At 42.0% G+C, this 15,412-nt stretch overlaps 1 pseudogene; it reads left to right on the top strand.

The window, feature by feature from the left end:
• The first annotated feature begins 11,066 nt into the window (after positions 1 to 11,066).
• Positions 11,067 to 11,871, top strand: LOC101954691 (small ubiquitin-related modifier 2 pseudogene; annotated as a pseudogene).
• The last annotated feature ends 3,541 nt before the right edge of the window (positions 11,872 to 15,412 follow it).

The raw sequence follows: 15,412 nt of genomic DNA on the forward strand, positions 1-15,412 counted from the left end.
TCAATTGGCTTGGTGTCATGGCATTTTTCATCCTCCTCCCTTCTACTAGTGATGGTCTAAAATTTGGGGGCCAACAGAGGTGAGGCAAAGAACCTCACCCCCCCATTGGCACCAAGGCCAAATTTGGGGGCCAACAGAGGTGAGGCAAAGAACCTCACCCCTGCACTGGTGCAAAGGCCTATCCACAAGTATGGCTGTATGCTGGACTGGTAGTCAGTGACGGGTATGATCCGATTGCAGTGGTACCAACCTAAGACAGGAGGCTGACGCCTAGAGGTCAGTTCATCCCATGACGGGTAAGGACCATATGTTGAATTGGACCATATGTTGAATTGGACTACAGGCACGGTCCCTAAGCCACATTACTTGTTGTTTAATTAAACAGAAGGGGGGAGATGCTGAGAGCCACAGCCATTCTGTATGGCCCCTGGGCATTTTGCCAACAGTATTGATTGACAGGCGAGGCATTAATATCCGCCTCTGCCGCTACTTTTGAGTTCTCTTGCTATTTTGGAGTTCTCGCACTATTTTGGAGTTCTCATGGGGATTTCTGGGGATTCCCCAAGAGTTCCCATTGGTTGGGGAAGTGCAGGAGGAGGGATTTCCCGGAGAGATATTTCCGGCTGGGGGTTCCTGCAGGAGCCGCGTGGCTTTCGGAGGATTCTCCAGGAGCGTGTGTGAGGTTTTTTCTTGTAGTTCAAAAATAAAGTTTGTTCCTGCTTCAGTAGCTCGTGATTTGTGCCCAGCCAGACTGCGGCACTCATTAACAACTCCTTGTTGGGAGAAACAATTCCTTGGAGGCAGGTGACCTTAGCAACAGGATGGAGGGGGGGGTAAATGCTCAGGAGGTATTAGAATTTTATTTCCCTTGAATCAGCTTCCATTTTCCTGACCAATTATTCATTATCCACACAGACTGTTCTTTTGCCCTGGCCTCACAAAGGTTGGGGAGAAGATGTGTTTTGAGCATCCCTAGTGGCAGATCTTGGGACAGCAGAAGGGACTTAATAATGAGTCAGATTGTAAATCAACATAAGAATTCTTTATCACCTGTAATCCCAGCAACTCGAGGCTGAGACAGAAGGGTTGCAAGTTCAAATCCAGTCAGCAATTTAGCAAGGCCCTAAGCAATTTAGTGAGATCCTGTCTCAAAAAATAAAAATGTGTAGGGACGTAGCTCCGTGGTTAAGTGCCCCTGTGTTCAATCTCCAGTACCAGAAAAACAAAAAGAAACCTTTAAACTGAACTCACTGGTAGAGTGCTTGCTAGCATACACAAGCCTTGGGTTCAATCCCCAGCATGACAAACCCAAAAATAAAAACAAGCCTTTAAACCAGTGTTATCTGAACTATGGTTAACAACCACGATTCATAGTGGTCATGAGATCAGTTTTGTGGATATGATAAATTCTAGGACTTTTCACATATTCCTGGTTACTCCCCTTGGGCATATTGTGAGATGTCTTCCCCATTCCACCCACAGTTAAGCATGGCCATGTGACAACTTGCTTTATTGTCACATGCTTTAAAATGTTAGTAGAAGTGGTGTCTTGTTTCCAGATTTGTTCTGTCATTCTTGATACAATGATTCAGGAAACATTTGTTAAGAGGGATACTGTGAGGACTTGGGCTGTAGCTCAGTGGTAGAGTACTTGCCTAGCATGGGTGAGGCATTGGGTTCTATCTTCAGCTCCTCATAAAAAAATAATTAAAGTTATGAAAGAATATATATTTTTTAAAAAGGCTACTTAAAAAAAAAGATGGATACTGCGAGCCAGACCTCGTGGTGCATGCCTATAATCCCAGCAGCTCGGGAAACTGAGGCAGGAGGATTGCAAATTCAAAGCTAGCCTCAGCAAATGTGAGGTGGGGCACTAAGCAACTCAGTGTAGACCCTGTCTCTAAATAAAAATACAAATATAGGGCTGGGAATGTGGCTCAATGATTGCAGGGAAGTTTTTATAACAAAAAAAATTACAAAGGGGGTTGTCTTTGGAACTTACAGCTGACAGGGTTCAGCAAGTTTAATATAATATATGTGCAGACAGCAGGTTAATGATCTACATGACTTAACATCTCAAGGTAGGGAACAAACTTAGATTTCAACATCAGAGTTAATGAAAAGCAGTTGGGATTTCAGAGAGGGTTGTTTTCTAGTCAAGGAGAGCCAGGCACAGGTAGGTTCAAAGTATGGGCAAGAATTCCAGGTAAGTTTTTAAAGCATCAAAGTATGGTCAGGCCAAATAGAAATCTTAGCATTTTACAGTAAAACAGAAATGAATTTTTCTTGACCTTGTGAAAAGATGGCTCCCAATTTTAAAATGGAATTAGGCTGGGTTCATCATCATCCCAAAACATGTGTTGCAAACTTAATCCCAAATTCAACAGTATTGGGAGTGAGATCAATTGGAGGGTATTCTGGTCAGAAAAGGGCTTTAAACTCATGTATTGAATAATGCCCATTTAAAAAGGGCTTGAGTCTTCAATTTTGAAATCTTGCTCTCTCTCACCACATGATGATTTCTGCCATTTTATGATACAACTAGAAGGCTCTCACCAGATAAAGCTCCTTTCCTTGGCTAAGTGCATACTACTCAAGGGCTCTACCTCTGAGTTATATCCCCAGACCTCTTTTCCCTAGGCAACTTAGCAAGACCTTGTCTCTAAATAAAATATAAAAGGATCTGGGGATGTGGCTCAGTGGTAAAGCACCTCTGGATTTAATCCCCAGTCCCTCTCTTAAGGAGAGTCCCAACAGACACGTAAACTCCCAATTGTAATATTATAGTGATAAATCTGGCAGGAAAGCACAGGGAGCTTTAGCAATGTAGGGGAGGGAATATTTCAGCTGAGACAGGAAGGACAAATAAATCGGGTTCACAATAACGAAGAAGCAAAAGAAAACCCACACAAATACACATACAACCAATTATAATGGTAGTTGAACACTATGAATCCAACTACACATTTTTAGTTCTCTTTTAATTTTATATTTCTATTTTTAACTGCTATTGATGGTTATCATTATAATTTCAAATAAGCATCTTAAAATCTTTTTTTTTTTTTTTTGGTACTGAGGATTGAACTCAGGGGCACTCAACCACTGAGTCACATCCCAGCCCTATATTGTATTTTATTTAGAGACAAGGTCTCACTGAGTTGCTTACCGCTTCACTTTTGCTGAAGCTGGCTTTGAACTCGCAATTCTCCTGTCTCAGCCTCTGGAGCTGCTGGGATTACAGGTGTGTGACACTGCACCCGGTTTTGATTTAATAAATTTAGTCAGTATCTGATGACTTCTATGAACAGTAAAAATTTCACGTGTCACCTCCCAGTTTTTCTCCTCTCTCCCCTTCCTAGTGTTTTGTAAATCATGGTATTATTTTATTTCTCTAGAGAATAACCTATAAAGGGAGATAAAAATTGAACCTACTAGGGTGGGGGTTTAGCTCAGTGATAGAGCACTTGCTTAACATGCAAGCCTTGGTTTGATCACCAGCACGCCAAGAAATAAAATTGCACATACCTTGTGTAATTAAATGTGTTTATATACATAAAGGTTTTACAATAGTGACTGGCAGGTAGGTGCTGTAGAACATACCTATAATCCCAGGGTCTTGGGAGGCTGAGGCAGGAGGATCATAAGTTCATGCCAGACTCAGCAATTTACTGAGGCCCTAAGCAACTTAATGAGACCCTGTTTCAAAATAAAAAATAAGAGTGGCTGAGGATGTTGCTTAGTGGTTAATCACCTTTGGTTTCAATCTCTGGTACCAAAACAAACAAACAAACAAATAAATAAATAGTGGCTAGTATATATTATAAACACAATAAATAATACCTATTTATATTAAGACTTTTAGCAATGTACTTCTATTATCTTGAATATATCAACTAGAGATTGTATCAATTTTCCTCTCCAAAAATCAAAGCTGTTTGTTAGTTAACAAATTTTCACTTTTGCCTCCCATAAATTCCACTTTTTAGTTGTATTCTTTTTTTAATTTTTTTTTTGTACTGGTGATTGAACTCAGAGAGCTTAACCACTGAGCCACATCCCTAGCCCTTTTTTATATTTTACTTAGAAACAGGGTCTAACTGAGTTACTTAGGGCCTCCCTAAATTGCTGAGGCTTGCTTTGAACTCTTGATCCTCCTGCCTCAGCCTCCTGAGCTGCTGGGATTACAGGCAAGTGCTGCTGCAGTCTGGCTGGGCACAAATCACGAGCCACTCAAGCAGGAACAAACTTTATTTCCGAACTCCACCAGTACACTCCCCGGGAACTCTCCCGAACGCCACCCACGCAGCTCTTCCAGGAACACACCACACCAACCGGAACTCCCACCACAGGAACTTCACCAACCAATGTGGAACTCTTCAGGAATCCCCGCAAGAGCTCAACTGGAACTCAACGGGAACTCCATGAGAACTCAAAAGTCATCATCTTCATGGCTCGCTGGTGTCATCTCTCAACCACTACTTCTGGCAAAAATGCCATGCGTCATCCCGACTCCGACGTGGCTCTCAACAAAGTGCCACCACACCTGGCAATAATAATAATAATAATAATAATAATAATAATAATAGTGACTGGCAGGTAAGTACTGTGGAACATACCTATAATCCCATATTTTATTTATTTAATTATTTGAATTATTAAATAAGTCTTTATTTATTATTATTATTTATAGCATTGTGACTAAAGATTGAACCTAGGCCTCTTGTATACTATGCAAGCTCTGAGTTACATCCCCAGCCCTAAAAGTGCAACCAATTTACAGTGACAGACAGCAGATCAGTGATTGTCCAAGGAGAGGAGCCACTAAGGAGGGCCAAGAGAAAATTTGGATATGATAGATATTGTACACTTTGTATATGTGTAGTTTTTTTGTATACCAATTATATATAAATAAAGCTATAAAACAAGCATACAAAACAGCATATTTTATGAGAGCACGTTCAATAAAAAGGCATTAAACAAATTTTAAGAGTTCCTTGTAGATGAGTTCAGAGAGCAAAGATAAAAGGAATAGATGTAAGAGAGAGGCTTGACTGCATCAGTGATAACGATGTACTGGGAACTGAGGAATAGGTTGAGCTCAATCCTCTGCACCCGAAGGATTAGCCAGTCTGGTTTGCCTCCAAGGAGTTATTTCTCCTGATTCAAAGAGCTGTCTGGTCACGGGCAGGAGTGTGACCAAAAAGTGGGCATGTAGGTAGGGGCTCCTACAACTCTCACAATGTCATTGTCTTTTTCTCTGCTTTTTTTACTTTTATTTTTTTCTCTCTCTCTTTGTCCTATGGGACTAGAGTCACTCAATTTCTCTCTGTTCTGCTCTTCTCAAGCTCTGCTGCATTCAGTAGTTACCCTTCCCAAGCTGGGGTACTTTAGAGAGTATTTTCTAAAATACTTGAACTTTTTCATCTACAAGGAACTCTTAAAAGACTTGGACCAGGACTGTTAATGTTATTTATCAAAGAGGGCAGAGAAAGGCCCCCAAACTGCAGAGTTCCAAGTTGTATACTGTATAATCCCATGACTATCCTCATGGCCCATTCCTCTTTGAACCTTCTCCAGAGCTCCTCTGGAGAATACTCTGGTTCCCTCTGATGTCTTAGACTTCTCATTTTCTTACTTTGGTATTACCCTGTCTGTCCTTCTTTCCTTCCTTCTTTCTCAGTAGGGAATGAATCCATAGGTACTTTACCATGAGCTACATCCCCAGCCCTTTTTATTTTTTATTTTGAGACAAGATCTCACTAAGTTGCCGAGTCTGGCCTCAAACTTGCTATCTCCTACCTCAGCCTCTCATCATTATAGATGTGTGCCACCATGCCCAGCCCCAAGTAGTTGGGATTATGGGTATACGCCATTGTTCCCCCCGGCTTTTTTTGTTTTTCTTTTAAAGATTTTTGTTGTTGTTGTTGTTATAGTTTTAGAGACAGTAAATGCAAGTGCTTTATCTACCATCTAGGATCTGAGGTCTCTGAACTGGGTCTTAAACAATGAGTAAAAGTTTGCCAAGTGGAGAGTGGAGGTGGTTGAAGGAAGAATATGGAGGAACATCAGGAATTAGAGGCCAAGGCAACAGTGTGTTCAGAGGCACAGAATAATGCTAGCATGAAAAAAAAGCATTTGAGGAAGGCTGAGAAATGCATCAGAGCCTTCTTTCATAACTGCCAGCCTGCCAGAGCCATCAGACACTGAGTTTTTAACCAGAGATGCATGTTCCTCCAACTATAGAACCTGATGGGGTTTCTGTTAGAACCGTGGGTTGTGTCTCTCATAGATGTCCCTGTTTGTGAAGGAATTTGCAAATATGTTTTTGCCAGCTAGGGCATAATCCAGAGATCCTACAGGTTTGGCAGCTGAATATTCAGACATCAGAGTCATGACACTGGAGTCACTGAGGACAACTTCTCCAAACTACTTGGTAAGGGGCAGGAATTGCAGGCAGGTCCTATGCCTGAAAAGAAAAGGGAAGGACACCAAATGAGAGGAGGTGGGAGGTCACTTGAATTGAACTGAGTTTTAGTGGCAGGCAGCCTGGAACCTGTGGGAGTATCTTGGAAAAGGAGAGAGGGATCAGAGTCCTTTAAGGGAATCCTGGGTAAGGGAGAATTATTTTAGACTGATACAAAAGCGATTCAATGCATTTCTAGTCAATTTTTTAAATATCCCTCAAGGAATACTGACCTATTTATAAAAGCAATCTTCATTTCTTCAGAATGGTGTGGTGTTGCAGAACCTCACAGATGCCCTACTGATAACACAGGTAGAACCTGGAGATCCTCCCCCACTGAATAATTTCCCAGATGAGTTCTTCAAATAATAGGGATTTATATTAGGACTTAATTTACACACAAACTACCAGGAATGTATTCTCTGTATATGACATAAATGTGTAATAGTATCCCATCAGTGCTTCTCTACATGTTTGGTTTTCAAAAACTGGTTTGCCACCTATAAGATGTTGTCTCCCATGCCATTTTGGATAGAAGAGTTTATGACAAGCAGACAAGCTGACTCAACCCTCAAACTGATGTCACCAGATCAAAGTGAAAAACATGTAACTCTTGTGATCAAAATTAAAATGTTTCCTAATTCAATTGCCATTGCTATGGCCCATTTTTAATCATACTCTTTTATTTAATGTTGCAGCCTTTGGTGTATGTCAGCCACTATTCTGAGCACTTCTCTAACATTAATTGTCATCATTTAATTCTCATGGCAGCTAAGGAGGTAGTACAAAATATTCCTAATTTACAGTTGAGGAAACCAAGGTACACAATCATAATGAAAACAGCCCCACATTTTCAAATGAATTATTGGAGGGAGCAAGTATAACATTTCATGTATATCCAAAGAGGCATGGTTAAGACAGGATGAGAAAAAGAGATTTAAGGTAAAGTGTGGCTGATGGTTTTCTTTTTAAAAATATTTTTAGATGTCAATGGACCTTTACTTGATTTATTTATATGTGGTACTGAGAATTGAACTCAGTGCCTCTACTACTGAGTCACAACCCCAGCCCTGGCTGATGGTTTTCTAAGCTAATACTAACTTTTAAAAGCAGTTGTAAAGTCTTGTTGTCTGTGTCCATGGCAGACACAGAGGTTAGCAGGGATTGAGTCTTGAGTATCCTGATTTGATTCATGGTTGGGCTCCCCAAAGGTTACATGGTGTGAAGCAAGTCATTGGTTATCTGTGGGCCTTAGGTACTCATCTGAGCAATGGGAATTAGTAGGTGTATTAGTTAGCTATTGCTTTGTAACAAATAAACCCAATGTTTAAACAAGGATTTATTATTCTCAGTGTGTTGGCTTGTGGTTCTACAGAGCTCAGCTGGGCTTGGTGAAGCTCAAACATGTATTTGTAGTCAATTAGTTCCTCAGTTGGCTTTCTCACCTGTGTAAGGGTCTGAGCAGTGGGAGCTGTAAAGTTACTTTGCAAAGAGCACAGATTCAGGAAGAGTGAACTATTGGTGTCCTTTATTCAATCACTTTACCACAGAAGGGTTGTAGGGGGCCCCAGAAAACTGTATTCAAGGACCCAACAGTGCTTTGTAATTGTAAGCAGATGACAGGGCTTCTGAGTTTGGTATAGTACCTCACAAGTGGGGTTGTGAGTTTTTGTCTCTGCTGCTGTAGCAAAACACTTGAGACTGGGTAATTTATAAAGAATAAAAGTTTACGTCTTATACTTCTAGAGGCTAGGAAGGCTAAGATCAGGGTGCTGGCAGATTCAGAGTCCGCTCTCCATTTCCAAAGTAGGACTTGTTGCTGTGTTCTCACATGGCAAACAGGGCAGTTGCTTTTCTCACATGGTTGAAGGGTGGAAAAGCAAAAAGGCAAAAAGTGCAGCTACCACTTCCTTCAAAATTCCCACTACCCTGTAGTGCTGGGGATCAAACCCAGGGCCTCATCATGTTTAGAGGAATGTTCTTGGAGCTACAAGCCCAGTCCTAGCACCCTATTCATGAGGCCATCATCTCATGACATAATCACTTTTGCCCAAAGTCCCACATTCTGATGCCATCACCTTGAAAATAGGTCTCACTGTAGGCACTTTGGAGGGACACCTACATTCAAACCACAGAAGTTTTTTGGAGCAGGACTGTGTTCCTCTCTATGCCTCCTTTCTGGTAGGTGGCTAGGGAAGGTTCACAGAAGTTAAAGAAAAGGGAGAAGCAGAACAGTTACAGCTCCCACCCCCAGAACAGAGACAGACTTAAAAACCCTCTGCAATCTGAGCAGCTGCCATCCCTTCTGCAAGCTCTCCTTCCCCTGGACAGCCCCACTCCCACCTCCAAGGGAACTTGGAAAGGTGTTACCTGTTTTTTCACTTGATAGGAGAAGACACAGAGTGACTTGCTCTGGGTCAGCACCTAATGATGGAGGACCCTAATCCTGCTCAAGGAACCCATCAGAGTTGGCTTGAGCCACTGCAATCAGACTAATCCTTCCTTGCATGAACACCTGAATTCAGGTGCAAGCTCTCTGGGCTCCCAGAATGGTCTGTGTTGCGGAACCTCACAGATGCCCTCCTGATAACACAAGTAGAACCTGGAGATCCTCCCCCACTGAATCTTGGCAGGTTCCTGCTCTTCTATTCCAGAGCCTCAGCCTCCAGCTTCCATCTCCCAACCCTCCTCCACACTGCCTTCCAGAAACACTGATAGGATTGCATCACATCTCTGCTTAAAATAAAGTGAGCTAACATTTTTTGAGCCCTTACAATGGGTGAGGTGCTGTTCTAAGCTTTTTCCTGGAGCTGTGAGAGAATGCTTGCCTAACATAGGCAAGTCCCCCTGGGTTTGATTCCTGCACTGCAAAAACAAAACAAAATGTACTTTGGCTCTAAGTACTTTCCTTGAATTAACTTGTTGAATGTTTACAGCTATGAGATACTCACTAGTTTTATCCCCATTCTGCGGATAAGAAAACTTAGATACAGAGGTTAATGACTTACACAGTAAGTCAGGGTTACTAAGTAGTTAGGGTTTGAATTCAGGCTTTGGTTTCTGAGCTTAGGCTTCTCAGGCCTGAAAACCCCTCTGTAGGTTTCTATTTTTCTAGTCATGAATATTAACAATACTGTTACAATTGATGATTAACATACATGGAATGCTTGCCACATGCTAGGCCTGTTCTGGCTTTGCTACATGTACTAACTCATTTGATTCTTACATTAATATTAGAGAATTTGGGGTACTGTAATTATCTTTATTTTATAGGTAAAGAAGAGGTTCAGAAAGTTGTACAAGGATGGATTACTGAGCAGTCCAGCTCCAGAGCCAAGCTCCACACCACAGTGCTATCTGACTTCTCTGAGAGCTATTCAGCCCTGGGGCCAGAATCCAAGGATCTTTGGTTTATGCAGCATGATGTCTGCATTTTCACCAAATCCATCTTTAATTTTGTTTCTTGGTCTATAAACACCTGTTTCCTTCCCAGTCAGACCTCAAGATCCGCAAGGCCAGTTTTTAAGTTTTATATTTGCTTCAGTTTCCCCAGCTCACTGTAAAGAGGTCTATTATTTAGTGTGTGTGTGTGTGGGGGGAGGGTCTATGATGTCTGTCTAGTGGAACCACTGGATATGAAAAGGTGAAGTGTCCCAGGATGTCTCATAGGAATGCAGTGGCCACCCACCACGACCTGAACAGGAGACTTAGTCACTCCAGGACTTGCTGTCAGGGCCTTCAAACTACTCCTACCCCCAGATCCTTTTGTAAAGTAAATCCGATTTAATATGCCCCCAGGGAGCTTACACTTAGAGAAGCCTTTATTACAGCGAACACAAATGAATGCTTTGTAAATGAAGTCCCTAAATTAGCAAATCTTGGCCCTACTCACAAATTACAAACTTGGCAATTAAGCCTCAGAAATGGCCAGAGTTTCCCCTAAAACTGTAATCTTATTTTCCCCTTCATGAGGAGACAGGATCTAGAAGAATGCCTTTTATTTTACAAAAGGGAAAATTGAATTACTTACTCAAGGTTGCCCAGGGAAGGGTGTATTATGGGCTAGAATTCTGTTCCTGCCTCAGTCAGGAAGGAGATGGAGTAAGGTGAGTTTACAAGGCTTACTTTGGATTGAGATTTCCATCATCTGCGTCTGTGTCTGTCAGTTTCCCTCTTTTTTTTTTTTTTTTTTTTGGGTGCTGGCGATCTAACCCAAGGCTTTATGCATGAGAAGCAAGCACACACTCTATCAACTGAGCTATATCCCCAGTCCTCAGTTTCCTTTTTCTAGAGAAATTGAGGCCCAGGGATTTGAAATTTATAATCAGGCCAGGGGTGGTGTGATGCATGCCTGTAATTCCAGCAACTCAGGAGGCTGAGGCAGGAGGATCACAAGTTTGAGGACTGTCTTGGCAACTTAGTTATACCCTGTCTCAAAAACAAACAAAAAAAAAGTGTGTGTTTGGGGGAGCAGGCAACTGGGGATGTGGTTCAGTGGTAGAGTATCCTTGGATTCAATCACCAGTACAAGGGAAGAAGAAGGAGAAGGAGAAGGAAAAGGAGAAGGAGAAGGAGGAGAAGGAGAAAAAAAAAATATATATATATATGTATGTATGTATGTATGTATAATCAGTCATCAGTGCTGAATAGGAATACAGAAGCATTTATTCCAGACCTAAGGCTTAGAAACACAAGTCTTTGGTCCACTATAGAATATACTCAAGAGCCTGACTAAAGGTCATCAGGCCAGAATTCTTCCAAAAGCATTCAGGTTGGCACTTGGGTGTAGCTCAGTGGTAGAGCTCTTGCCTAGAGAGTACAGGTCCCTGGGTTTAATCCTCAGTACTGGAAAATACTGGATGTATGTATCTACTAAATACATCAAAAAATTCTGTTCAAAAACATTCAGGGCTTACACAGAAGACACCTTTCACTCACTCAGTGAATATGTATGGGGAGGTTCCTGGTGTTGCTTGTGTGCTCTTCTGGATGGACCTGCTGCCTCTTCTATGAAGTGAGGGACTCAGAGAGATTCCTGTGCTTACCATGGTCAATGAAAAGCCCAAGGAAAGAGTTAAAGACTGAGAACAATGATCATATGAATTGGAAGGTGGTAGGACAGAATGGTTCCGTGGTGCAGTTTAAGATTAAGAAGTACACACCAGAGAGTAAACTAGTGAAGGCCTATTGTGAATGACAGAGTTGTCAATGAGGCAAATCAGAGTCTGATTTGATGGTCAGCCATCAATTAAATGAATAGATCTGCATGTTGGAAATGGAGAATGGAAGTGCAATTGATGTGCTCCAGCAGCAGTCAGGAGGTATCTACTAAAAAGGGGGTTTGCTGCTTTCCTCCAGAGCCCAGTTCCTATGGACAAAGAATACATCCTCAGAAAAAGCAATTTGGTTCCACCTCCTCCTGAACCCTGAAGTGTAATATATTCTTTCATTTTACCCTTCTCCATTTTTTTTTAATACTGGGGACTAAAACCAGGGGTGCTTAACCACTGTGCCACATCCCCAGCCCTTTTTATATTTTATTTTGAGACAGGATCTCCCTAAATTACTTAGGACCTTGTTAAATTGTTAAGGCTGGTTTCGAACTTGCAATGCTCAGCCATCTGAGCTGCTGGAATTACAGATGTGTATCACCATGCCCAACCCCATTTCTTTATTGTAGATAAAGTAACTGGTAATTGATGTGTGTGCACAGGTATATTACTTTTTTTTTTTTAGAGAATTTTTTTTAATATTTATTTTTTAGTTCTCGGCGGACACAACATCTTTGTTGGTTTGTGGTGCTGAGGATCGAACCCGGGCCGCATGCATGCCAGGCGAGCGCGCTACCGCTTGAGCCACATCCCCAGCCCAGGTGTATTACTTTTTATACATATATTTTTAACTAAATGGTCAATGGTAGTTTTTCCCTGTGGTACTGAGGATTGAACCCAGGGCACTGTACCCCCAAGCTACATCCCCAGCCCTTTTATTTTTTGACACAGGATCTCACAAAGTTGCTGAGGCTGACTTTAACTTGTGATCTTCCTGTCTCAGGTTCTGGAATTGCTGGGATCACACGTATGTGTCTCCATGCCTGGTTCAATAATATATTTTGATAAATACCACATGGAGAAGAGATGGGCAAGGGGAAATAGTGGTTCTGTTAAAATACCCCCTTTCTCCTTTAATGGAATGTTCAGTTAGCTCTCATCATCTTTTTAAAAAATATTTTATTAGTTGTTGTTGGGCCTTTTATTTATTTTTATGTGGTGCTGAGAACCAACACAGTGTCTCACACATGCTAGGCAAGCACTCTACCACTGAGCTACAACCCCAGACCCAGCTTTCATCTTTGTATTCCAGAAAGTTTATTTTTTTCTGAGGCTTTAGCAATAACCATCACCACCACCACAACAAAATAAAAATAAAAAACATAAAAATTATTGTATCCCTCATGCAAATGGAGTCGTTTAATGCTTTTTATTTATCATTGTAAAACCAAGAATATTTTCATGACTTTTTTGTGCTTAGCTGTTACATACAGGGCAATCTGTCTTTAAGTAGGCATAAAATTGCTCTTAAAAAAAAATAGTGCTGGGCATGGTAGCACACACCTGTAATCCCAACAGATCAAGAGGCTGATACAAGAGCATCACGAATTCAAGGCCAGCCTCAGCAAGTAGTGAGACTCCCAGCAATTTATTTATTTATTTATTTAAATAATTATTTTTTAGTTTTCGGCGGACACAACATCTTTGTTTGTATGTGGTGCTGAGGATCAAACCCGCTTGAGTCACATCCCCAGCCCCACCCCCTAGCAATTTAGTGAGACCCTATCTGAAAATAAAAAAACAAAAAGGAAGCTGGAGTTGTGGCTAAGTGGTAGAGCACTTGCCTGGCATTTGTGAGGCCCTGGGTTCGATCCTCAGCACTGCATATAAATATAAAATAAAAAGATCCATTGACAACTAAAAAAAAAAAAAAAAACATAAAAGGGCTGGGGCTGAACTGGGGCTGTAGCTCAGTGGCTGTAGCTCTGTGGCAGAGCGCTTGCCTAGCATGTGTGAGGCACTAGGTTGGAATCTCAGCACCACATTAAAACAAAAACAACAACAACAACTAAAATAAAGGCATTCTATCCATCTACAACTACCAAAAAAAAAAAAAAAAAAAGGAGGGAGCTGGGAATATAGCTCAGTGGTAAAGCACCCCAAGTTCAGTCCCCAGTACTAAACAAAAACATTTGGAAGGACTACAATGTGCTAGTCATCATTGTGAAAGAATCTTGTAGACCCCTAATAATTCTGTTAGGTAGGCTTTATAATCATCCTCCTTTTATAGATAAAGGCACAGATTTGAGAAGTAAAGACAACTAGGAACCACCCCATCATTGTTTCCAGCTACAGAGCCCTTTCCTGTATGTCATCCCACAGTGCTTCACTTCTAGGGGCAGCAATGGTAGTACTGCTTGATGGTTAAGAGCACCAGCTTTGGATAAAACCTGAATTTGAATCTCCACTCAGTCACAAGTGTGATTCACAGAAGTTATTTAACTCCTCTTGTTCTCAGCTGCCTCACCAGTAAAATGAGAAAAATGCCTTTCCCGTAGGGCTGTTGGGAGGACAAATGAGATAAAGCACACAAAGTCCTGTTAGTGTAGGTACAAAGGAGGCAAGGCACCAAAGATAGCAGGAAACAGTTTTATTTGGCTGCAGCCAGGTTCAGAGGGCACAGCTTTTGCTGTAATCAATCAATTCCCTGAATCCCGAGTTCAGGTAGTTTCAGTTTTATACCCAGCATGTAAGGAGAGAGGCTTAGAAGTTCACGTAAAAGCAGCTTTTTCTTTCACTGTTTTGGACAAGTTAACCCTTCAAGGACAACACCTGAGAAGGAGATAGCTTCTTCTCTCCCTTCTTTTCTCCCCCTGCTAGTTGTTACAATGGAGCCCAGTTGGTAACTTATCTTAAAAATGTAGATATCTCTGTGAAGCCCAGTTCAAGGCCAGAGGGCTTGTTTGTACATTTCTACAAACTACTATACTGTGTATGTTTGTGAAAAATTAGTAAAGGGGTGTCCAGAACCTGGAGTGCTGGTATCATCTCAACCAGTGGCCAAGTAAAACAGGGCGACAGGAAAATAGGAAGTTTATCTACATTGAACTCTTTTGCAGAGACTCTTTTGCTGACTGTCCTAAAATCAGCCATGGTGAAGATTTCTGGAGAAGCCCAGTTAATACTTTCTGTGGAGAAAGGGGGTGCCACTTCACAGTGTGAACATTGTAGGCAGGAATGGGGATGTGTGTGTGTAATGCATGCCCCCCCCAAGAAAGGGCACTAGGCGGGCTGGGGTTGTGGCTCAGCGGTAGAGCGCTCGCCTGGCATGTGCGAGGCCCTGGGTTCCATCCTCAGCACCACATAAAAATAAAATAAAGATGTTGTGTCCACAAATATTAAAAAAATAATTCTCTTAAAAAAAAACCGATATTGTGTCCAACTAAAAAATAGAAAGAAAGGGGCATCAGGCTCCATTCCTGCTTCATTCTTTCTGTTTACTGGGTGTGAAGTCCAGGAGGGCCCAGGACTGGGACAGGGTAATCCAGAGAAGAGTCTGGAGGGAGTGGCTGGGGAAAAGTACAAATGATGGACACTTTGGGCCCTCTAGAAGAGTGGGGGCGGGGCCGCTGGGGCTGTGGCTCAGCATTAGAGCGCTCGCCTACCCTAGCACGTGTGAGGCCCTGGTTCCATCCTCAGCACCCCAGGTTGGGGAGAAGGGGGCGCCCTGTGGTGCAAGGCCTCCATGCTTTCCCAGGAAAGATGCTGCTGAGGAGTTTATGAAGTCGATGGGGCCCAAAAGTCAAGTCTGTTGCTGCTCTCAATCTTCTTGGACTGCCTGTTCCACTGAGCGCTGGCTGGATCGAGTCTTCCCGGGCTGAGGCCTGATTACAGTCTG

The sequence above is a fragment of the Ictidomys tridecemlineatus genome, chromosome 11 (genome assembly GCF_052094955.1).
Source record: "Ictidomys tridecemlineatus isolate mIctTri1 chromosome 11, mIctTri1.hap1, whole genome shotgun sequence".
Classification (NCBI taxonomy): Eukaryota; Metazoa; Chordata; class Mammalia; order Rodentia; family Sciuridae; genus Ictidomys; species Ictidomys tridecemlineatus.